The sequence below is a fragment of the Ornithodoros turicata genome, chromosome 2 (assembly GCF_037126465.1).
Source record: "Ornithodoros turicata isolate Travis chromosome 2, ASM3712646v1, whole genome shotgun sequence".
NCBI classification, from domain to species: Eukaryota; Metazoa; Arthropoda; class Arachnida; order Ixodida; family Argasidae; genus Ornithodoros; species Ornithodoros turicata.
In genome coordinates this window covers 79707807-79734065 of record NC_088202.1, presented here as the reverse complement: position 1 = coordinate 79734065, position 26259 = coordinate 79707807, and the positions used below count along the sequence as shown (strand labels likewise).

The following is a 26259-nucleotide window of genomic DNA, read 5'->3' as shown; positions in this document are numbered from 1 at the left end:
ACTGCAGGGATATATGACGACCGTGATCGCTTAGGCGCTGAACTTGATGGAGTATATCAGTGACGACTGAGGCGAGCGGTCCACGTATCCCCATGTTGGCTATACATTGAAGAGCAGCCTTCGAATCTGAGTAAACGACCCAGGTTCGCGGAGCGTCACACGACGTCTTACGCAGAAACAACATGATAGCATATAGCTCAGCCGACGTTGGTGATGTTCGTTGTGTGAGAGACGGCATCCATGCGACACATCGCCCGTATCGGAATGCAAGGATAGCGAGTAACCAACCCAATGATAATTCAAGAATGACGGCAACCTTAGGAGCATAAAGGCGTCAAACCATGCCATTACTTCGCATTATTCAAACGCTTGCAAAGAACGCGAACGTTCTTTGTTTGGACACCTCGACCACCACCGTCTCCCATCGTCTTTCCAAAAGCACTCTCCTCAGGGAAAAGGAACAGTAGCCGCCAGTTCCTGCGGGACAATGGTTCATCCCCTAGGGCTACTACCCGTCCGTCCCAACTTTTTCTCCCGTGACCCCGAGCTTTTCAGTGCGTCCCCGTATTTGGGCTACGCGTTTACACCTGAGCAATCACTACCTGACATTGATCCCCCCTTCCCCACGGATTGAGACGTTAACATTCCAGAACATAATATATGGCTTGTTGGTGTCGTGCGTTTCGTCTCCCACCGCAGCGGCACAAAGCGAAAGTCGTTCCATGTAGGAAGCTTTAATGTGGTCAACAGGCGATGTGGAGGTTGTCCCTCACGAATAGAATGGCGGTGTGTAGGGCGGCCACTACATTTTTTTATGCCGTATCAATAAGCGAGCTATCGGCCGTAAAAGGTCGCGGGGTTGTGGACGCGACACCACAGGTGTTCGTCAGGTCGCTCCTGTACTGCACAATTCTTTATGCGTGTGGGGGCGACCTGAAATATCTCAGAGCCTTGCATGTCAGAGTGGTTGTGGTCAGGGTGCCTCACAGAAATGGGGGGCAGAGGGATATGTTTAATGGTTAAAAAAGCAAAGAGAACGTTTAGCCACAGGTTTGCTATCCCTCCCCCCACCTCAAAAAAAACGAAGAAAGAAGAAGAAGAAAAGCAGAAACACAGAAAACTAGTAGAAACACAGAGATGTATAGATAAAGACAGCTCCTTCACTAGTCGCTGTGCAGGCAGTCATGAGGGAGGTGTCACAGAAATTGTTCTTTACATATTTCTAGGTGTTGTGAGTCAACCAGATCTAGGTGTGCGTGTGGTGCTGTCAAGCTACAGAGGCGAACATGAGAGATACGTTGGTTCCTGGCATCTTGCAACACACTTTCAAGGTGATTTTGAAGAGAAAGCAGTTGGATTTAGCAGACTTGTGCGTAACGCGTTACTAGGAATTGCGTTGCTTGTAATCAATTACTTTCTTGAGTAATTTTTCGAGCAATCAGTTACTTTACTGTGAAAGTATTTTTTTGAGTAATCAATTGCTTTTTGGAGTAATCGATTACTCAGTAATTGATTACTTTTCCGGTAGAGATTAACTTATCTTTCAGATGTTCTGCCCCAAGTCAAGCCCCTTGCGCCGTCAGCCTCTGCTGGGCCGTTCTACTATAGCAAGCGGAGCTCGTTGTAATAACGTTCTGGAATTTCAGGGTTTCTCTCCCTAATCTCTTCCTACATCAGTGTGATGGTACCTGAAGCTTTGGAGGTTTAGTGAATGACTCACTAAACCTCCAAAGCTTCAGGGGAAGTTCCACGAAATGTTCTTCCACAATCGGGTCAACGTCTTCCCGGGCGATAAATATACAGTAGATGTACAGATCTGCTTGTCCTACGCCTTTTTGTTTTTTCTTGTGTGTGTTATTTCAGCTGTTCCGGTGTTGCAATTTTTTTTTTTTTTTTTCTGAGGCACACAAAGACTGGTATAATTTGCGTGAATGCAGAGTAACGACTGGAGTAACGCGTGACTTTTCTACTCGTTACTCAGTTACATTTGGAGCCGAGTAATTGGTAACGGCAATCAAGTAGTCTTTGCGTAGAAGTAACGGTAACGGTAATCAATTACTTTTTCGAGTAACGGGCACATTGTCTGGAGGATGCGATGAATATCATTTGCTGCAAGAAAATATGATATTTAGCAAAACTCGCCGTATGCTTAAAATCACTACGAGGATTGTCTCGTACAGTTTGACCGATTTCGAAATCAAACTGAAATTTTACTCGCTAGTACAGCGTACACAGCTATGAATGCTTCATCTCAAAGAAAATAGTAGCTTCGGAAAAGATTGGAGCTATATATCTCGACAGCACGAAAGAACTTGATACTTCGTTCCGTCTTTTCCTTCCTCAAGTGCGAAGTAAGTATTTGGAGCAACGTCGCGAATGCTGTGTTGTTAGCATAGCTTGTGGAAGTTCGGGTATTGTTTCCTCTCGGTATTTAAAAGCTAGGGGGAAATTCCAGACAGTTCGTATCGTCGCATTCCTTATGAACGATGGTTAAGGCACAACCGCATGAGGCGAGCGGCAAAGCGCCGAGCTTTTCTCAGCGGCAAGCGACGCTTGCGGAAAACGCCCAATGCTTACCGCAAGCAGTGTTTCTACAACGGACGATGGACGGCACCCTATGCGGACGTTTCCGTACTTTCTCAGGGAAAGAAACTCCACGTGACTTGATAAACACTTTAATTACAAGTGAAAGAATCTCAAAGACAAGGTGCTTTTGAGTTATAACGAACAAGATACTGCAGCAATGTGCACTCACGAAGCCATTTGTTGGCACCGCTGTTCACAAGGTACGTACTAAAATACACGGAGTGAAGGCAGCATTCCATTTGACATCTTCATAGCCCCTTTCCTGTTCTTTTCTTTTTCTTTTTGCTTTTTGCTTTACCTAGGTGTAGTGAGGTGGCCAGTCCGATTTATTCGTGACACACCTCCACATTTTTCTCTTTTATCCATCACCATCAGAGCTTCATCAAGCTGTTGCACACTTCTCTTTGTGTCTTGTATGTTGGGGGGGGGGGGGGATATAGGTTTATTGCAAAACAAAACAAAAAACACGAAAGAGGGGACACTGTATGTTGGACACTCACACAAAAGTTATGTTTTTAACATCGGCAAATTTCTTCTGTTCTTCTGCCGAACGTGATCCACTCGAGACTTCTGAGCAATTCCGCGTGCCGCCATCTATGGGGCTCCCCAAAACTGGCGCGACCGGATGGACCTAACCTGAGGCTAATCCCTGATTGGCCACTTGCGCGCGTCGTCCCCGCCTCTTCCGTCGCCCAACGCCTAATATCTATTCGCCTCGGACTTGGAGGGGAGCGTCGCGTTTCTATTGTTCGACACTGCTCTGGCTACCGCTCGCCAAACGCCGCGGTAGGACGCCGGATAAAGCGCTGGAGAAACGCATCATACGGTGGGGCCTTTACGCGTCCTGAATGGGTTAAGTTCGATGAGGCCGTTTCAAGCTGGTTCTCAACCAGCTTGAAACTCACCTAGTTTCTAAGGGGAACTGAACAGGATTTGATCCCCCCCCCCCCCATGCCCACAAAGAAATTGCTTCCCTAATCAAGTGAAACGTTTTCACACCCTGACGCTTTTTGTTTCTTCACTTCGCTCCTCCGTCTATCGCAGCGAAATCACTTCCGAATAAGGTGCTGATATGTTCTTATTTTTTCTTTCATCTTTTAATCGGCGTAGCACAGCCAGCAGGGTACAGCTCAATTGTTTCAAAACGTCTTGTACATAGCCAATTTAACTTCATTCTCATATCCCCCCCACATACATACATACACACACACACACACACACCACACACACACACACACACACGTATCTCACATCTAATGTGCTTCGCGTGTAATGGGATAGCGTACTGCTCTCCAGCGGTGAATCACTCAATGTCATAGTCTCGATTTTTCTGTCGTTGTTATTGTTGTTCCGCTTTCGTCACATACCGTGTATTCACACGAACGACATTCCCCAGAGTACTACAGCGGAAAATGCTATAAACGTCATAACTTTCGGTTGTCACGTGAACACGACTGCTCAACGTCGTGTCTTCACGTACACTGATAATCGTGGGGAATATCCTGCGACACAGCCGCAAGATATTCCGTATAGGAGACGACAGGAAAAGACGCTGACGATGGCTTCTGCTAAGGGTTGTTTGCCAAGTGCGCAGTACGCCACTCCCGATATTCCAGCACCGTGCGGAGGTGGAACTTCGGCTCCGTGGGCATTGTTATGCTCGCCGGGCCTCTGCAACATGAGTTAAACTGAACGGATGTAAGACATAGTATTTCCAAGGAAAAACTTGATGAAAGCTCACTGAAAGCCTGAATCCTCTACTTTCACACATGCAGCTATATACGTAATTGCAAAGGCTCGGAAAATAGCTGCACTTCGAGCTATCCCTGACCCGACTGCAGAGGCAAAAACTTGTGGGGAGTGATAATTTATGCTGACTATCCACAAGTTTTGTCCCACCTTTTTTTTATCCGCGTGACGTGTGTACAGTCGGGCTATACTAGAAAAATGGAAAGGAAAGAAGGGGTAATACTACAAAGCAAAATACGGTGTAACCATATGTGATTAAGAGTTTCAGTGGGTTTTTGTTTGTATGTGTTTGTATTAGGCGCAATCTTTGTTGTGCTATTCCAGCACCAGGCTACCATGGAAAGCCATCAAGATCGCGTACTTCAGGCTCAGCATTCACACAGCACCAGGCACCCAATGACACTGCTCGCCCTGTCGATGAGTCTATCCCGCGTGTCTCGGAGAGTCCCTCGCTTTTACACGGCTCTCACAAAGCGGAGCGAATGCATCTTCACGACTCCGCCGCTTCCAGTCGCGAGCATTTTGCCGACCGAACAACGCACCGACGAGATTGAGACGTTAGCTGGCAGCAGGGGCAAGCCAAAAGCTGCACCTACCCTGTACTTACGGGGCTAGACCTAGCAGCGCACATATCGTTAGCCCTCCTTTCTTGCCCTCCTCCTGGCAGGGCTTCCCAGTGCTCACGATGGGCCAGCCAGGGGCTCCGGGAGAAGAAAATCGCGCCAGATTGCTAAGGTGCACGAGGTGCCCGCAGGTTCTCCCCATGTAATTAAGTAGCTGGATATATATATATACAGCTATATCTACATGTAAGCGCGCTATAGTTGATCGCCGCCTGTGTGTGGCAAACGGTCTGTTGAGGGAAATTACGATTTCCTGTTGGTGTGAGGTCGCTTAACACAGCCCCATCTAGATGACCTCGGAAATGGTTCAACTGTCGTGCATCACGGAGGTGGCTGGGCGAGCACTGGGTGGCTAAGTTGCCGAACTGTCCCACGAGCGAAGAGTGGCAGAAAAAAAAAAGAGCGAAATTACATCTTCCTTCGATGGCCACACGTTGAGCGAAACATTCCACCCCTTAGGTGGCGGATAGGGAAGATGGACGGATGTGTAAGGGCTTTTTCGCGGAATGTAGACGCTCGACGAGTTGTTAGGTGGGCGAATCCAATTGAATCGTTCCGAAAAATTCCTGGGAGATCGCTAGCTTACATAGCTGCTGGTCGTTCGCGGCGGGGTGGCTGATGAAAGGTGCGGTTTCTTTTTCTCCCCTTCGTTTTGCCCCTGTCTGGATTCTTGAGCTCTTGGTGCAGCTGACTAACTAGGTGTTGTGCATAATGTGCTGTACAGAGGAGATGAGTTAGGTCTGACGTTCAAAGAAACGAATGGAATGAAAGTGGAGACAGCGCGCTGACGTTCGCTCATACGAAACAGGAACAGTGTTGTGGATCAGCGACTTGAAAGCACACATTTTTGTGTTCAAAAAGCTTACTAACTTTGTGTTGAAGTTCATGTACTTTCTGATGGTTGAGTGTTCGGTGTGGCTAAGTATTCGGTATAGGGGCGTTGTAAGAAAAGTCTGATCCGCGTATAACGGGTATATTTGTCTTCAGACCAGCAGCATTCATCTTTCGGACCACTCTGGAACATATAACATATAATTCACGTCGTCTTTTTTTTCTACTTTTTTACACTCGTGGTAATCACACCGCACACGTTATCTATGCTGGAAGTTGCTACACCTGTGTCACATATTCTCAAGGGCAGATGATAGCATATATACGACCCCGGAGTACGAGTGCGGAGTACCGACCATTCCATTATTTTATGTACTCTTTCTGTTTTTCTGCCTTGGTAGCAATGTAGCCAACTTCTGACCTGACCTCTACATTCCAGTGTTAGCTGTTGTGCTGAGGAGAACATCGACATGAGATCGTATGACCAATTGTTTTATATTTAGCTAGCAACTTCGCAAGTACAGAGTACACCTGCCGATCTTCAATGAAACTGCATCCCGTCTGACTGAGATTGTCGAGGAGTACATTTCGCTTATTGGGAAAGCATCAAGGACTGCCTACAGATTCGCGGCAAGATGAAACACAAAGGAGGGACAGCGGAGATTCATATTCCAGAGATCCGGGCAGCGATCCCCTGGGAGATCTGACAGGTGGACCGTGTGATATACGGGTAAGAAGCGCTATCGAGTCTAGCTGTCCCCTGGCTCTAAATCAGACTTGGTCCCGGAAAAGGCGGTAGCTCCCTAATATTTCTTGTCTCGCGGCTTTGTGTCTTCCTGCTTTGTTGCACTGGGAGATCAGTAAACAAAAAGGCGTCATCTGCGCGCCTTTGCGCTCCAAAAAGAAGAAAAAGAACAGTGTAAAGGGGCGGTGACAACATCCTTTGCCTTTTCGGTAGTTATGCATGTTCCTGTTGGCCCGGTGGATTCGAGTTTAATAAGCGGGCCTTATGCAGAGGTGTTGTGGTTAAGAAAAATTGGGACTTGCTACTCTGTTAGTAGGGTTGTGTGAATATTCTGATTTTTCGAATATACCGAAGCGAATAATGGCATATCCGATTCGATTTCCGACACGAATATTGAATTATATATTCGAGCTTCGAATCGAATCGATCTCTCTCCTCACTCGAATATGTTTGCATAACTCAAAAGATGCAGTGGTGAGACCAAAAATGCCAGAAGAGAGGGAATAGAACAAAAGTGAGTGCCGCTTCACACGAAGATACGCATGCATGTATCACGTATACATGTGCTCTATATCATTCATTACATAAGCTGCTCTATATGTTCCGTTCGGTTGTGTTATGTTCGGTGTACCGCCACAGCGGCGTTGAATCGCCCACCTCATCATCATCCTATGGATATCTGTGTGTGTGTGTGTGTGTCGGTTCGGTTGCAACAACAACAAATACATTGATGATGATTCTATTACACAGCTATTCGCTTCGTGGTCTCTCCTGTTTAATAGTTACTGTTCTCGCTCACAGCTGTATTTGCGAGCTGTCAGGACTAGCCAGGCTTCTTCATGTTGTGGTAAAGAAGCATGCATTTTCAGGATGGTTTGGTTGTATTTTTTGTTCTGGAATTGTTTCTCCTCGACCTTCTATGCTAACAGGAAAACGGCGTGTTACTGCGTGTGGGGCACATTCTATGGACAGCACGCTGCAAGGCTGCGGCATAGCGTCGACGCAACACGCCTTTGTAGATACTGATGCGTAGATGCGGGTGAGCGTCTTCTATTCACACTAGGAGGAGAGGTTATTTCGGCGTCCGTGGTGCGACCACCCTTCCATTAAATTAACGTTCAGGGTTCGCATGTTATCATCGCCGGTGTGCTTCCGTAATGTGTACAGGGTGTTTCACGAAAAATGAGCCAATGTTTAAAAAAATGGTTCATCGCGATTCGCGAACCAAAAAGACGGACTGCATAGAGTTACCAGTGGTGTGAGGATACTCAAACTACTTTTTGTTTTGTAATTAATTAATTAAGTGAAATTAGTTTTTTTTTTAATTATAAGGATTAGGGCCAATATGTCACTGAGAAAGTTGTAGCGGGCGATACAGCGACACGAAACCCGTTGATTGCAATCTTGTACCTCTAACGGATCCGTTTCTTTTTTTTTTTCCCCGGCTCCAAAGACTAACTATCGGGTTTGCAAAACAACCGACGCGGGACCAGTCGCAGACACGCCAGGAGCGCCGGGTCACAGCGCTCTCGAGCGTCCTGTTATTGAACGAAGACTACACACAGTCCTCATTGACATTTTGACATTTTTGGCTTGACATTGACTCCTCTCGCGCCTGCGACAGGTCCCGCGTCGGCTTTTTGCAAACCCGAAAGTTATGCCCTATAGCCACACGGGAAATTTAATGCAATAAACGGAATGGCATTTACTTCACCTCCTAACTGTGTGTAAGCGTACTGGGGTAGCCAGTTGGACTTCGTCGAAACTCACATCCCCATTTTTTTTTTTTTTATCACATCACATCCCATCACACGTCACCTCCTAACCAACTATCATCTCGAATGACATGGTCTTCTTCCCTGATTTGTTGAAAACAGGAGGCGTACGACTTTTTTGTGACAAAGTATGCGGAACATAATTGTAACAGAAAAGGCGTACGCCACCTGTTTTCAACAAATCAGGAAGAAGAACGATGTCATTCGAGATCATGGTTGGTTAGGAGGTGAAGTTAATGCCATTCCGTTTAATGCATTAAGTTCGCCGTGTGGCTAGGGTATTAGTCTTTGAAGCCGGGAATAAAAAGATCCGTTAGAGGTACAAAGTTGCAATCAACGGGTTTCGTATCGTTGTATCGCCCGCTGCAACTTTCTCAGTGACATATTGGCCCTAATCCTTATAATTAAAGAATTGACTAATTAATTTCACTTCATTAATTACAACACAAAAAAATAGTTGGAGTATCCTCACGCCACTGGTAACACTATGCAGTCCGTCTTTTTGGTGTGCGATGATTTTTTTTTTTTTTTTTTTTTGAACTCTGCTCATTTTTCGTGAAACACCCTGTATGTGTACCTAGCCATAGTCATGCGCCCCGCTTGAAGACGTGTACTGCTCGCGACACGGTTGTCTGAAGTCGCCTGTCAGTAGTTCTGAAGCCCATATTTCCTTGATGATGATGATGATGATTGAAAGAAAAAATGAGGATACATTTCCTTGATCGCCCTCGAATATGTTGTTCCAATATGCTATTTAAATGTGCTGGACCATATGCTGTACGTGTTTCTTACTCAAAATAAATGACCTTGCAACACCTGGAGATCTGAGATGGTTTAAACCACGGGGTGCTCATTTCAGACAACCACGTAGCAAGCATTACATAGTACCCCATTTTCTCGTCACGATAAGTAGTGTTCTCACGATAAGTAGTGTTCGCTTCTTCTTCTTTAAACAGCATACCACCACCACCACTATAAGTAGTGTCGATATTTAATTGGTAGTGTAAATAGTTCAAAATAAATTTCCTCAAACAACAAAAGAGGAAAACGCAGGGAGGCATTCCGCTGACAACGGCATTAGGTACTGTATATTGAAACTCGGCGTTGTACTGTGATCCTGTGGTGTTCCATTTTTCTCTTCTACAACTACGTCATATTATTGGCATTCGTAAGCGTTCTTCGCGCTTTAGCGCTACCACGCTCTGTCATTAACCATTATGCGAACATCAAAGCAGCACCCGCATGGGCGAGCCTGCACTTTTGAGAAGCGTAAAGCTGGCACAAAATTACAAACAAGTTACACTATAGTTCCGGCGAGCTGCCACTTATGTAGCGACTGCCTCTTGCATGTAAGCATGAAAAGTCCCCTTTTCCTGTAGCCATTATGTTTTTCATCGCATCCTTTGATATTCCGCGCACACGAACGGCGAGCAGGAAATTCCTTCCGTATTACTCTGACACATCTACTGAGAACAACGGAAGCGTCTGCTTACAACTCAATTATCCGGCGGACGAAAGTAAAATGTAAGTAAGAAAGGACGATGTCGTAAGATCGGCAGGTGAAGGTGGAGAAATTGCATCCTCATTGGCATACAGTATTTGGAGGTCAGGTCGGGAACATGAGTGTGTCTTTCAGATGGCGCCGTGCGAGTGAATGAATAAAAAGGTGAGTTTAAGGGAGACGGAGAGGACAACAACACAAATAGATGCTGACGTTGAGATGGGCTGTTTCACTGCGGCGGTGCGGTACCCTACCCCATTGCACGTGGAGCATGATATGAAGATGATGAGGGAAGGATGGAAACACGAGAACAAACTAAAGCGTTTGGAGCAACCTAGTGGACGACAGGAAGTCCATGAACAGGTGAAGTATCCGACGATGGAGCACAGGATCTTCATATAGGGGTCAACGAGTGTAGCTAAGTTGAGTGGTCCGATACGAGCAAACTCATTACACAGTATCCGTGAGGACACGAACAGGGGGGTGGGGGATATACGTTTACTACGGAAAGGTCAGCCTGACCAAAGGTCGGCTTGCTATTCCTAAAAAAATTATAATGCAAAGCTAAAGCAAAACAAATCTTCAGATAACGAGGGCGGTGTGAAGTGTAGATGACATGAAAGGTTGTTGGTCAAAGAGGATATGTGTGTAAATCCGCTGACTTTGTGCAGAAACAGCGATCCCTCTGTGTAAGCTACACGGATCAGCATGAGCAAATCTATCAGCAATACCTTTCACCAATCACGACTTCTCTTTACAATCTTATATGGCTAGAATATCAGTAGCGTGTAATTAAATTGTCGCGTTTATCTCATTTGTCACAAAGGTTTACATAGCGATCCCACAAAATGTATGTAAACTACGCTGTTACTTCTCATAGAGTAAGGCGGCCGTTCAGAAGAGGTGGCTCGCAGCCGCAAAGGAGTCTGCGCTCCGTCACGGCCTTATTACGGCTGCTACCATAGTTATTGTGAGTACTGATGAGAAATGGAAATTTGTTTTTCGGAGTATGACTTCTAATACTGAAGAGAATTACGGAAAGCTGCTCACAATGTCCAGTAAATTATTAACCTATATTACTACTTTTCGAAACTACTTCCGAAAAGTTAAGGCTTATCTGATATCTTCTCGTTTTCTTTCTCCTGTTTTAGCCAAGTATTCCAGCTTTATTGACGCCTGAGTGTTTCTGAGTTTTCTGACTGTTTCGTGCACAACTAAGATTACTAAACAACGACAACTTCGAATGATAAAGTCGTGGTTGTTGTTTAGTCGCTGAGATTACTGATCACGTTCTTTCTGCATTCTGTATACGTCGCTTCAAGTATATATAGAATTTTTACCATCTGCGCTGTACTTTGCTCGAAGCAGCGCCATGGCCACTTGGAGACTCTGTACGGGAACGACACAAACGGTTGCTTTTGCACAGCGGTACTTCCGTCAAAACTTCCTCAAAAACTAATCGACCTTCCCGTGCGCAAATAAACAACCAATTACAGACTGCGAGCAATATTTCACGGAACAAACCTTCACGCCAAGAAATATAATGGCAATGAATAGAAACAGACTAGAGAACGTGTCCAGTATCCCCTTCTTCCTGCTGTGTGACACACGCTGCGCAACTACGAAAGAATGCATACCATTCAGGATTCAGCTCTGAGGACTCGCTCATCCTAGCCTGAACTCTGAACAGAGCGAATTCTCTATACAATTGATCTGCTTCGTATTCAGAAAATGTCTAAAAAGCCCCATATACATCGCTTTCTTTTAAGAAATTCAGCACCCCTGTCGAGAATGAAACTTTTGGTTCTTACTCATCAGTCATACCTCTTCGGTGACAGGATGCATTAATCTTGCGCGAAACGCTCATGGAAACTCGTTCAGCTTAACTCAGAAAGGAGTGAACTGCGTTATGGGGGAACAATTTTTCACGTGAATTACGTGATCTGCGATATGAAATCGGGTCGCCGAACTGACAGTAAAAAGTATTCGTTGCGTTATGTACATGAGGGAGCTGAAAGAGTTCCTCGACAAGTTCGTATTTTAATGACCGCTTAAGATGCTATTGGAACGCGAGTGCTGGCTGAGCCATAGAGACGTCAGGAAGGGAAACAGACGCTTCAAGAAGGAATCAGAAATACACGTATATCTGCTCACTCTCGTTAACCATACCCGGCCAGGACCATGGATACTGTATGGATCGAAACCATGTAGATGCCATAACGCTGGATGCAGAGGTAGACAGATACGATATCAGTCGTAGTAAATTGGGCTGCTGTGCGCTTCAGAAAATTATCTTCCCATAAGAAGGAAAAGAAAGACCTACTCCGCTTCGTAGAAGGCCGCAGAGGATGTCGACGAAAAAGGCGCTGGACTCAAATAGTGAACAGCTACCGAAAAGGCAGCACGCATGGAGCCATCACTCATATAGTGTTCTAGAAGTCTCATGGCTACAACGCTATCATGATTTGTTTCGTCTTTTAGGCTTATTAACATGAGTATCGGCACACAGCGTGTTTCTTGGGGTATTCAGGAACGGCGAATCCTTCTCATACGGACTGATTATCGTTGTCAAAGTTCCAAAGTGTGGAGCCTGTTGCGTGAAGACATGACGTGCAAGCAGCTAGAGAATACTCGACAATGTGTTCCGCATTTCGAGGATATTTCTGCATTCGTGATTCTGCATGCATTCGTGACAACACATTGTCCTGCTCTATCTTCTATCATTCTCTGTTCTCTTTTTTCTTTTCTTTCGAATGTTGTGGATAACCGCTGAGTCTTATGCAGTTGCGCTCTCTAAGCGACGTGGAGTAGCCGGCCCCCACTTAGATAGAGCTCAACTATTTTTTTATTCTTCTTCTTCTTCTTTTTCTTTTTTAGCCGCGCAGACTATGCGATAGCTTTGCTCGGCACGGAATGCGCTGTTACCCCAGAACACGTTCTTCGTGCTGGTCCTGCATGGAATCGCCGTCGCCTTGACAACTGTAGTAGTACACTCTTAGAAAAAAAAAAAGAGTGCACCAGCTACACCTTTTAGGAGGTAATAGTTGTCGCATATGTTGTCCCTAAAAAGTTGCAAAGTGCTACCTTCTACCTGGTTGAAGTCGGCACAACAGATTAATGCAAATCCCAAAACAAATTTTAGTTGCAGTTATCTCAGTTGTACTTCCGTATCATCACTAGTTACTAAAACGTATGTACTCGTAAATTAAATCACATCAGCACCGGGATGTACCTCACATCCCAAGTCATGCATACTTGTATTTCTGTGTGTATGCGTTGTCGCATGTGTCTTCTGTTCTGTATGTCTATTATTTTATTCATGCGTAGTTGAAACGCTTTCAAGAAATGGAGTAGCACACCCCTGATGGGTGTCACCCAGCTCCAACGTTTGTAAATAAACAGATATTTCCTCTTCCTCCTCCGTTGTACACAGTGTGCTCAATGTCCACTGCACTGTCAATGCTGGGAATGCAACAGTCCCTGAAAGTGGATTGCTTCTGTGGCTGTAAGAACAGCTCTTACACACATTTTGTCCTGCACCTGCAAAGAGGCGGCAACCGGCAAGGCTATCACCTTTTACACCCTTTCGTCAGACGTTACCTTGCATAGGTGGTACCACCTTTTCAGACATTTTTTGCTGAGAGTGATACAGCAGGAGTACCGTGCAGCAGTCGTTACCTGGAAGCACCCGCCGTTCGGGAACCGCGCGAACCAGGCAGCCAGCGCCACCTATGTGTTGAAACAGAAGTCTGCTCGGCAAAACGCAAAACGCACGAGTTCCCCGTGGCTGTACATTTCACATGAAATCAAACAAGTCGGGAACCTGCTTCATCCTCGATGGCTGAACTTTGTGCGGAAATTCTTGCGATCATCGAAGAGACCTGTAACGGAAAGCGTTGCCACCTCTGTTGCCAAGTGTTTGTCGTTCTGATCGAGGAGAGTGAGAATTTCTGCCCATGATCGAGGAGGACGGCATCCCGTTTCCGTTCTTGGAGTTCGGTGGACAGTATTTTTTTTTTTAGCATGCTCTCATCCAAGTTCTAACCAAACGCATTCGCAGCCAGGGGAGCCTTGGCCCACACAAAAAGTATATAAATGGGTACTATGTCGTAGACAGTATCAGGGAGTTGAAGCTCCGTCTAAGAAGGTTCCAGTCGTGAAGTGCGAAATGAATGTATATATTGTGACTTGTAGCGCATATAGTGAATGAGTATAATACATATGGCCTTAATGTCTTAGTCTTATTGGTATATTCTTAATATGTAGTAATGTATAGCGTGAGAATATAATGTATGTACAGAATGTATATAATGTGTATAGTCAGTGCTTATAATGAATGTAGTAAATGCATATAGTGCTACAAACATTTTCCTGGATGCTGTTCTGAATGAAGTCTGACTCATTACTTTGTTCATCATAGGGTAACTTCACGGGTTACATTATGATAATACGATAATACATGCACAGTTGTTCAACCCCTTCTCCTAGGCCTTGCTCTAGGGTATGTACCAACCGGCCCCATACACTCTGTATCTGTTTAATTCCTTCCCTGTGTCGTGTTAGGCCGCATTTATTAAGGATATTTCGAAATTACTAAGGTAACAGCATACATAAAATATCTGCTCAGCAATGTCCACCATGCTGATGGGAAAGGCCTGATCAACAATGTGTAATTCTTTCACACGTCGGATCACGCGTTCAACATGCACTCTTGCACTAGCAATTTCTCTTGTACTTTGAATACTCCTCTTGGATATTTGGGCTTCTCCTCTCGCCCTACTTATAGTGTACTGTACACTTCAATTCCTTGGGAGAGACACGAAACATTGAAGCTCTTATCTACCAATATGGCATCACCAGCTTCGAGGCGACCTAACAATCCTCTACTCTGCATTATGTCCACATCAGATATGGACCCACCCCAAAGCCGGGAAACAAGGCTGATGTAACCTTCTGGGTCACAGTCAACAACTGATTTATATGTGTTGCAATGTTGATAACGCGAAAAAGTTTGTCTCAGTGCCTCTGGATTCTGACTTCAGTCGTATCGAGTACTAATCTTGTGTTGGGAAGCTTGCGAAAAGCTTTGGGCAAATTCGTTTGTTTCCTGGACGGCTGGAAATGCTGTCATGTCTCGCAATTCTTCCTGTCTTTTCATAGCCCGAACCCATGATTCGGGTTTTTGAGGACATAATATATCGCACGGAAACCTAAAAAAACGCAACTTCTTGCCCTGCACATAATAATTCGTACAGCCGTAAAAGCTTGCAGCAGCGGCGAAATGGCGTTTGTTTTCCAGCCAGTTCGAAACCCGGCGCGAAGCACGAGGGCACGAGGGAGAGGGGGAAGTGCACATACGCCGTGTCTTTTTCGCAAGTGGCGGATTACTTCGCATGGTGCGTTTTAATAAGCATACGAACCGCTTGGTTCAAAAAAATGGTAGTGATTATAGTGCTTTCCGAGCTCCTTTAATTGACCAGACCAAGACCCCCCCCCCCCAAAAAAAAAAAGAAAGAAAATATGTTTTCGATTGCGGTCGAGAATTTTCACAAAAGAAACGCGAGCCTAGCACATCTGGCGCGTGCGCAGCAGACGTTCGAACTCCACACGAGCAGCTCACGTGTGACGTCACACGTCATGCGGTTCGAACTCCCGTTTCACGACAAATATCAAAGCCACCGAGGAGAACCGTGAGGTGAAGCCTCTACTGACTTCGATTGATTCTGATTCCGGGGTTAGCGCCGCGAAGCAACTGTGGCTGTGAGCTGCGTGCAGACGTGGATAGATGGAGAGAGAAGAACAGGAAGGAGTTGGCAAACAGCGTGCGGGAACAGGTTAGCGTGCGTTCTGGGCCGACTTCAGGAAGAACTATGCCGACATTCGTTTGGAAAGTCTGCCGGGAATCCTAGCGAAAATCTCCGACAGCCGGTGGTAGGATTCGAACCCACCACCTCCCAGACTTCAGCACGACCTTGGCTACCATCAACGAGCGGATGGTTTAACCCGCTCGACCATGCCGCTCGTAAGCCGCCACTGGTCGGAGGCCCTGAACGGTTTCGATCAGGGATCGTGAGTGCGTCCGCAAGGGGCAAAGCTTCCCGTCCGGGGTAGGCGAATTTGCAGTGGGCATAGTCCTGGCAACGCAACGTCGTCACTGTGGGCTCCCACTCCCAGATTTGAGAGCTATACGCCACGTGGCGTGTTTGTAGCGCTCTTGGAAGATGTATTACGCCGTGACAAGAGGTCGCTCTGCGAACACCCTTTTCGTGATTGTTCCTGGTACGCAGTGGGACAAACTAAGCACGGATTTATGCAGTCTGAAAAGCCATTTCCAGGCTCCTTTAAAATTCGTTGACGTGACAGAATTTTCCCATTGCTATGACAGCTCATAGGTTGTGGCGTAGCTGAAGAACGTCTTCAGATATCCAAGCCTGTAAGACGATAGAGATAGCAATAAGGCTGAATCGAGCGTGCACTGCACTGTGGAAATGTTCCGTTTTGGTGCACTAACACTTGAGCAGGCCAGAAAAATTATGGAGTTCTAGTGCATAGTACGCTTTCGCTATGGCGTACGTAAGGGATAGCGTAGTGGTTCTGCGCACTGAGTTATGCTTTATTTTTTGCTTTATTATGCTTTGTTTCGCGCGTGCGCAGGACCACAAACGCTATCCCTTACGCACGCAAAGGGGATAACCGTACGATGTACCAAACAGTGCACGCTATTGGTGCATCCTTACTACCATCTCACATCCATCGTCACCTCATTTGTGTGTACGAGTGAGTGAGAGAGAGAGAGAGAGTGCGTGCGAGTTTGCATGCGTGTGTGTGTCCGCCCGTTTTTGTTAACTGCCTTGGGATTTTGCTGCCATGTCACCTAGCACTTTGTAGAAGTTGAACTGCAATCACTGCGAATTAATATTTCTACATATCTCTATACTATTTCGAAATGCTCCGGAAACCACTGTGCATTTTTCGTAATTCGATATTAACAATAGTACAATTAGCAATAACCTTCGAACTGCTGCGTAAATAGCTTGCAGAATATATTCGATTTAGTGCGCCTCGAGGCCAGAAGGTGCTTTCCTTCTTTCTGCCCCGGTAGATCAGTTGACAACATGTCCTCCTACCGATACCAAGGTTGCTGGTTCGAAGCCTGCCGGGTACGCCAGCTGTTTGGTGGCACAATACAAAGTACGTCCACCGCGTAAACACGTGGTGCCGCGCGCACAGATTTCGGTAGACCCTCACGTAGGCGGCAGCACTGTGACGTCACTGATTATCACAGTTGCTTCGCGACGTAAAGACACGAATTATCGTTACTTTTTTTCTGACTAGTGACATGGGCATAAGAACGGCGCGTACTTCCTCCTCGGACGATTATCGGCCGTTCGCGTCACGCCGTGCCCTGGTGAAGGAACACATCGCTCAATTATCCACGGCCCCACCCATGAGAGGAGACTGATGACTAAAGCCTCACGTGAACACTTTCGCAGTAAAACCTCGGCGATAACTCGCTAATTCGCCGGACGCAACTCAAGGAAGCCGACAGTGTTCATGTCTTTTTGTTGTTGTTGTTTTTTTGTTTGTTTTTTCGCACGGGAACAGCTTCTTTCTGGCGGGAATGAACAGCCATATATGTCGTAATCTAATGTTGCTGATTAATGCCTGCCGCGTCGATCCCACCTATGTTGCCATCCTCGCTCATCAGCGTTTGCAGCCGAACATGGCAGGATGGAAGGACCCGCGCTGGTAGCCAGTCTATGTTCTTTTAATGGAACCGAAGTCGTTCATAACGTACGCGGCGATAAAAATAACATGTTTAAGTGTAATTATTGGTGCGGATGTGTTCGTACGATTCAAGGTTTAATATACGAGTGATTAGCGCAAAGTGGTGTCCGTTAGGCAATTGCCAGGAACATGCGGCTCAAAAACGAAAGATAATTGGAGAAAAGCAATTACAAATCCCCAATGGTGTTCTTTTGCAAAACGCATTTTCATACTCACCTATTAGTTTTGTTTAATTTGAGAAAGAAGAAAATATAGAGAGGTTGGCCCAACTTTACATTGGACAGGCTACTCTAGCACGCTTACGAAGGCGGGTTCCGCTATCAGACTTCCAGAAGAATGTATGTTCCACAAGAGTTCTGAGGAAAGCCACATTGGAACACAAAGTTGGCCGACACTCGGCTCTGCGGTAACCGGGTGCTTTCTTGATGTCAAGTGGTCCGTTGACGTATCTCCGTCTGACGTCCAATGCACTCCGTAGCAATTCACGACTTGATCTGTATCGCTTGCAGCTGAGCAGTACGCACTCAGTGTCCATGGCACCTTACACAGGGTGCAGCCCGTGGTGAGGAGGACGTTCAGCAAGAACCGCCGAAGCGGTGAAGTAATGATTTCAGGGGAATAGGCGTCCGTGAGGGTATTACTCACGACGCTGGTTGATTTTTGGGAATGTATTTTCACGTCCGTGTCTAAACCGGAACTGGTCTCTTCAGTTTCTTATCATTTTTTTTATCATTTTAGATATGTACATTAACTATCCTATAATATGCTTATAAACTGCTCACAGAAAGTGCAAGCATTTCCCAGAGTCAGCGTTTGGATATCTATCAGCCGCCGTTCCAGATGTCACTGTGCTGTTGTTGCTGTATATACTGTAGTATTTGGTATGGGTGAGCGCAGCACACATTCAAGTCTCCCTGAGTATGTGCTACGTCCCGATTCTTTCTTGCCGCCTTCTTTCCTTTTTTCGTTTTCTTCCTATCTTTTCGTCCCCTTTCCTTTTCCGTTCCTCTTTACGAAAGGAATAGCAAGTCGGCCTTTGCCTGACTAACCTTTCCTTGTTTTTTTTTCTCAATAAACATATCCCCCCCCCCCCCCGATTCCGCTGTTCAAAAGACGTAGAAAGAGACGTCTGTTGTCTCTCTTCAATGCAATTCGAAGACTGCGACATACAGTCAATGCAATCGAGCTTATTGGGAGTGCACAGTACGCTTCAGTAATTGTTGAAACGATCCTTTCGTCACCTTCTTGTGAAGACTTCCATCGCCTTTATGCACTGCCAGGACTGCATCAGGCAGAGACAAAGGAAGCCTTCTGGATGAGTAGGCCGACCTCCCGCTACGTCATGGGGATGCACGTCTTGATCACGGCTGGTCATCTGCCCGCCTTGCCAGTATCTTTTCCACGCTGCTTGCTTGTCAACGTGCAAAAGATAAGCGTTTGCTTCATCACGAAACGCGGTTCTCCCCGCACATAATGACTTCTTTAGCGTTGTGCATACCTTGGGAGAAAACCTGTTCCTTCCTCGAGGATCCGGGGACGCCCATACCTGGCAGAGAAGTCAGAGCGCCCAACCCACCCGCAGCTCCGATCTATCGAAGGGGTCAGGGTCATTCCTATGCAGTCAGCTCGTAATGGAGAGATTAAAATTATAGGCACCGTGGGGGCTCCCGCCATGTGCATAGCCAAGGACTGATTAAAAGCTAACGTCTCTATTTGGGTGGGCCGCCGTTTTTCATAGCTCCGTTGACACGCCCGTCCAGAGACCTCTCACTTCGCAAACGACCCTCCGCGATACCTGCCAGGTGGCGCCTCTGCTCGTCGCTCCAACCGCTCAGGGCGTGCGTCGTAATGGGCCACCTCATCAGACTCATCATGCCAATATCAGGTAATTAATCTCGGACGAGAAAAGATGAACGAAACTCAAACTCATGGACGAAACACGCGAAAAATGTGATCATCAGGCAGGCACGTGTTGAACCGTGTGATTGTCCTGCATGGTTTACGACCGGTGGGGATTCAACCTCTCGTTTCCTGTCCTCTGGCGGCGGCTCAGTCGCAGTAGTAAAGAGACTTTTCGGAAGGCTAGTCTCCTTCTGTTGTATCCTGTAACGATTCTGTCTACGGGTCCAGACACATGTTGGCACAGCCTCTACGAATGCGACCCAGACTACGCGTCTTCAAACAAAGGTACTGAGGAGTACAGTTTTTATTGGTGAATCGTTTCAAAGCTCATTCGAGAGAAATCCAAGAGCGCATCGCAGATAGCATTTCGCGTTATGTCATTCTGCATCACGTGATACGGGAGGACGGGACATTAGTGCTAGGGTACTTTACGTCTCCAGCCCCTCCAGAATATCTCTCAAACAATTAACCCTGTTTCATTTCCGGCTTCTTTAGCACTTCAAAACAGAGCAAGAATTTAATCTCAGTTTGTCATGGCTGACGAGGTCAATTTTACCGAAAGCATACCTTGATAAGAAGGGTACGTCCCTCGTGCCCAGAAGACTCCACTGAAAATAACTCCGCGCGCCTTGTGTCTCGCACAGCAATTACGCTGGGCCAGCTGCGGTGGACATCTCCGCTCACCGAACCCGAAGTTGCCGGCCTCCAATACGGCCAAGAGCACCGGCAACTTGGCGTGTTACAAGCAGATTGGACGCGTCGTCCCCCTCGAAAGCCCTTAGTTGAGGAAACTGTGACGTCACTCATTTTAATAGTTGTATACTTGATAAAAGTTTTAAAGCCCCCCAGTGCCGGGAAACACACAATAGGACGAGACAAAAGAACCACACGACACGACACTTCACAAATGGTAATGGTACTGTGATATTACACTGCACTTGATTGACATTTTAACCCCATTCAAACAAAGTTGCCTTCTGAACTACCTACTAGCTCGAGGACCTATGTTTGTCACTAAGAGCTCAAATGCTTCCTTCCCGTTTTGTCTGCAAGATGAGCCTTATTTTTTACGCTTGTACTCGAAGCAACTGTCCGAAAGAAAAATCATGGGTTGGAGATATGACAAGAATATGATATTAACTTTCCCCATGGTATGTTTTTCAGCAGTAAGACTGTCTTGGTTCACATTCTTATTCCTGTTGTCTTTTGTTTCCTTCGAATCTGCGTCATAAAGCATAGACGTGGAATATCACATCTGCATCATATCTGCATCTTAAGGTGCAGGCGCCTATAAGAATAGGCGGGAACCACAATTTAGCTTCAGTAGTCCCACTCACACATTTATCAAGACGCGGTACCACGCACCTTGGACATAGATGCGCCGTGTCTGGTACCACCCCTGATACACCACGATGGCCTGTTTAAGGTAAACCCTGAAAAAAGGGAACCAAAAGTATTTTCTCCTAGTGGGTGGCCACTCGCCATACAGATCTCTATGCCAGGCCGAACTAGGATCTGTAACCTTTACGGCGTAAAATATAAACGCATTCTAGCCCCGCCTCCAAGCACAATAAGCGTTCGCCGTTTTTCTAATGCTCCTTGTTTTTTGTTTCTTTTTTTAGAAAACGCCCCGGACATCGGCGAAGAAACAAGCGTCTGAATCGTGACATCACCACACCTGCCAAGAACAACACGTTTATTAACCGTTTCCGTACCACCTAAGCTGGAATATGTAGGGATACACACGCCAAGCAGTGATCTATGGACTCGCGAGAAAGTCCCCGTCATTTTCCAAACGAACGACTGAGTCGAATCGATCGGGAACGTCACGACCCACTGTGCAGGAGCCAGGATGCAGTGCAGGAGTGGCGAGACGCCATTGGTGGATGGGGTTCTTGGCTCGCATCTAATGGCGAATAACGAAAGACCGTGATTCAATTAACACGGGTGAAGAAGGTGGAAAGCAAGGAGGGGCAGTTTGCGCGTTCCAGCGTGAGGTTGTGGGGAGACGAACCTGCGCGATGCAGTCTTTGTTCTCAAGTAGTACAGGGTAGTACAGGGGAGGCATAGGCGAAATAACGTTTATTCTTCAACAACGAGTCGAACACGTACGATTTAAGAATAGGTGACGTGCAGTGGCAGACCTATACGTTGCCCTTTTCCATTGCTTTCCTGATACGAATAGTGAAGTCTTCCTTTCCGTACATACCGTGCTCGACAAAGAGATCCCGACCGGTTAACCTTAACAACTGAACTTGTTAAATACCTGATGCCGACGAACTAAGCACCGTACGGACTACCAGAAGACATTTGAAGAAGACGTCGGGACAACATCCTGTTGGCATTTGCATCGAGTACGTGTAAGAGCTATGACGTGAGGTGGTTATGTGATTGACATCGGTCTGCTCCCCGTCTGTTCCCAAAGACTTAAGTTAACTGACACAATGCTGCATTTTATTTCGGACACTTGCCTTTCAAGTGTGAGGCACAGGAGTGTAACATAGGGACTGGAGCTTCCAGGTATCCTTGTACAACATGTCATCAGAAGTCCACTGCAGTGGCTCTCGAGGATATTGATTTGAATACGAGGATATTGATTGAATCGCCTTATATTGGTTTGATACCTTAATTGCAACACTTCTCCCAAACCGTTGTGCCCAGTACCCTATGTATATTGCCCTACGAGTTCGAATGTAAACCTTTGATCACATTAATCAAATGTGTCCGTTCCAATACCCAGCTACTTTGTTAATTTGTTACAAATTTCATTTGAATTTCTTTTTATCTAATTGTAAATTTATTACCATCCGTCGGATGGGCACGATGGACCGATAGACGATTCGAGCCTTCCATCGAGCAGCCGAGCACTTTAAGGTTGACGTATCTGTGATCAACGTTATGCTATAGTGAGTCTTCCTGAACGAAGCCTTGGTATATGCATTCGATTCGATTTCCGAATGGAATACTGAATTTTATATTCGAACTTCGAATCGAGTCGATGGTTCTTCCATACCGGAGCCGCACACATAAGGCAAGGAAAACTGCACAAGAGGTGGCATAAAGCAAACTGGGCGCTACTTCATATACTCATACGCGTATGAATTTATCTCGTATACAGGGTGTCCCAGAAAACGTGTCATTGAATTTTAATAAAAAAAAAACTACGCCACATAGAATCATGCGGTCAACGGCATTTGTTCTTACTAGTTTTTTGCCACCTCCTGATGTGCATGTCATGTAACTAAAGTTTAATTATGTAAATTTTTGCGAACTGAACTCTGAAATTTGCCAAGTAAAGGTAACTTTTTTACCCCACCAATGTGAAGAGGGTGCCGAATTTACTCAAATTAATGATAATTTACAGGAATATTGAGGAGCTATCGTATCGGAAAAAATAGTCGAACTTCATGCTTTTCGGAGCACCGGACCACAACGCGGGATGACTTTTTGAGCGCAATCGCGCTCAGTCCGACTGAAGGAGGTTCCAAAGCCAGCCCACAGAGTGATAGTAGAAAAAGGAACAGTTCCTAAAATTGGGAGAGGGAAAGCATTATCCCAGAGAAAGTCGGACGCGATAAGCCATGCCTGCGTTATCTCTCTGCGATGCCGGGATGGACTGGGTTTCCAACCTCCTTTCGTCGGGCTGACGAAGATTGCTCTGAAAAATTCATCGTGCGCTATCCTGTGGGAGCTCCGTAGAGCATGATGTTCGGCTATTTTGTCCGTTAGGATAGCTCCTGAATACCCCTGTCAATTATCATTAATTTGAGTAAACTAGACACGCTCTTCACATTAGTGGGGTAAAAAAGTGACCTTTACTTTGCAAATTTCCGACTTAAGCTCGCAAAAATTTACATTATTAAACTTACGTTACACAACATTCACATCAGGAGGTGTCAAAAACCCAGTAAGAACAAATGCCGTTGACCGCATGTCTCTGTAGAGACATGCGATGCGGTCAACGGCGTTTGTTTTCACCTACTACTAACTACACCACCTATAGGTGGTGTAGTTTTTTTTATTATAATTCAGTGACACGTTTTCTGGGACGCCCTGTAGATGTTGTACACATGTTTATATCCGTACATACGCTGCATGTGTATACGGACCGGTTGTACAACGATTCACTTCGTATTCGCTTCGTATTTGCTTTGGCTATGTACATATTTGCCTCGTATTCGATTCGGTTTCGTAGCTATTCGCCTGGTGTTTGCTTTGGCTATGTACGCATTTGCTTCGTATTCGGCTATGTGGGCATTCGCTTCGCATTCGCTACGGTTTTAAAATAACTATTTGTACATGCCTAATGCTATGTGTACTTGTGTGACTCTATGACTTTGTGTATACTATGATGATGATGATAGAGTAACACAGGCGGATGTAAGTCGCGATAAAGTCAGGCTGCTGGCTACCACGGTTACACCTACGCAGAGTTAAAAAAGGGGGGAAGTGCACTCACATAAAGGTGGAAAGGGGGAAGGAGGGAGCGACTAACAGGGTTAGTCACAGTTCAGCCAATGGGAAACACCTGCCGTGTTGTAACACGAAAAGAGAACCTTCACTGTAACAGCCTATCCTGTAACATTTCTGGTATTCCTCCGTAAATCATGCGGCCTGGTAATTATCACCAACTCATCCTCCGACTTGTACTACTTTACTGCTTAAATCACTAAATAGCACAACTACGTTTGTCCGTGGGTCCCAGTACGGGGAACGGGGGTTAGTACGGGGGTCCCAGATTGATCTTTCAACGCTTCACAGTTCTTTCCTTCAAACAGCCTATGCCAAGTAGTTCATGACTATCACTTGGTAAACTTCAAAACTTATAAGTACATGTGACTCGAACTAGGGCCCATAACTTGAACTTGCCTAAATTCTACAGCAAGCCTTAAATGCATCATTTCGCAACTAGTCCCGAGTAGTTTGGGACTAACATCTCCATTTTTTTCTTTTACCAATCAATCAATTCAACTGCAATACCACCAATCAATCAATCAATTGCAACTGTTTACTTCAAATCTCTGCCTACCAAAACGATTTTCACATGCAGTCACCTGACGTTTGGAGCGCGCCCACTTAGCGATATCGCTTGCTATGCCCCCAGATTAGGGCCCAGATATCGGACACCATTTTATTCGAACTAAAAATCGTTGAATGCACAGGGAAGCCTTTAAAATGTTAATCAACTATGTTAGGTGTGTCGATACTCAATTGACGGGAATAAGTTTCGAGTCAACAAATTACTGCGCGCACGTTTCATTCCTGAGGACCCTTGTGGAGCACCCCTGTCTTTCTAGCAATCTGCGAGCGACACCTGCACCATAACCTTTCAGTATTTTTCTTCCCCCCAAAAGGAGTCAAAACTGCGCAAACTGCGCAAACCAGCAGAGATCATAATTCGTTCCGTCTTGCTGGCCTGACGGCGTTGTATGTATATTATGTTCCTCTCATGAATGCCTATACATCTATCTGAATTACACATCGTTAACGTCCATGAGACGTAATGCCCAGTACGGCCTTCTCCAAGAAGCACTGTACCTTTAAAACGCCTATTCCACTAATTTGCATAATTTACGGGACTGTATAAGCGCATGTTTTCCTTACAGGCACGAATACCTGCGAGATAGAAGCAAGATAAAAGCGCCATTTGTGAGACATGCCGTGAGAAAGCATCGCTCTTGGAAGCATGCCGTGTGAAGAAGGGAATCAGCTTTGTCACGCTCCCCGAGTAGAGGAGTAAACTTTATTACTTATTCAGTCTCCGTTGAATTATACAGTCTACTACTCAATCATACTCCAGCGTCCATCAGAGGATGACGAATGCCGTTTCAAATTGGCGTCTCCCTGACATATGTCCTAGCCGACAAGGTGATAACATCTTCTCAAGTGGCGCTCCCTCGGCCAGCGTGCGCTCATTACGTAGGAGCTCAAACAATGCCATGAGCGGACTATTAGGAGAGTCATCAAGCAAACCATCATTTACCTCTACGTGTGCGCATCATACATGCCTTTCTACCACGTAATTTTGCTGTTTGTCGGATATAATATTTCATATGTTAGTTTCAGAAGCATTGAACCACTTGTGTGTGTGTAAGGTTCCAAGCACCTTTACCGTAGAAAGGCCCAGGTTAGGCCAGATATACAGTTTTTTTTTTTATTCGTTAGAGATTTTTTATAAAAAGGCTGTGAGAGTAGTGCTGATGCCAATTTGGCAGGCGGGTTATGCGACCAGGCGGACATCCTGTAAGAGGGGGGTGGTATATATGTTTATGATGAAAAAAAGGAGGGAAAGGTTAGCCTGTGCCACTGTGGCTTGCTATTCCCAGCAACGAAAAAAAAGAAGAAAGAAAAACAAAAAGAAAAAAAGCAACGAAGAAAACCAAACACGGAATTGATCACAGTTCACCAAGAAGGCCACAGACCCGCAGGAACTGAAGAAGTGCCTTGGTCACCTCACTATGCTGTTAGGTGCCTAGCAGCGTAGCTATCGAAAAGTCCGAGATCCTGAGGCGAGCGATGCGCGACCGCAGGAGAAGACGGTGTTGGCGGTAACGGGTGCAGTGGAGCAGGTGCTGAATGTCACCTTCCACATGACAGGTGGGGCAGATGGGTGATGAAGAGGAGCAGTGGAGTCCGCGCCACGTTCAGTCGAAGCCTGTGGAACAAGGACTCTTCCTCCCTGGGGTAGCGACCAACCAAAGTGTGGGCCATCGTCGGGTCAATCGAGCGCAGAAAAGAGTTCGTTCCGACGGCGTCTTG

General features: G+C 46.0%; 1 long non-coding RNA gene across 1 annotated transcript; it reads left to right on the top strand.

Annotated features, from left to right (window-relative positions):
* Positions 1 to 19394: 19394 nt before the first annotated feature.
* On the top strand, positions 19395 to 25140 carry LOC135383754 (uncharacterized). Its single transcript, XR_010420046.1, has 3 exons — positions 19395 to 19483; positions 21123 to 21854; positions 25107 to 25140. It is a non-coding gene; the product is annotated as an uncharacterized LOC135383754 (long non-coding RNA).
* Positions 25141 to 26259: the final 1119 nt, after the last annotated feature.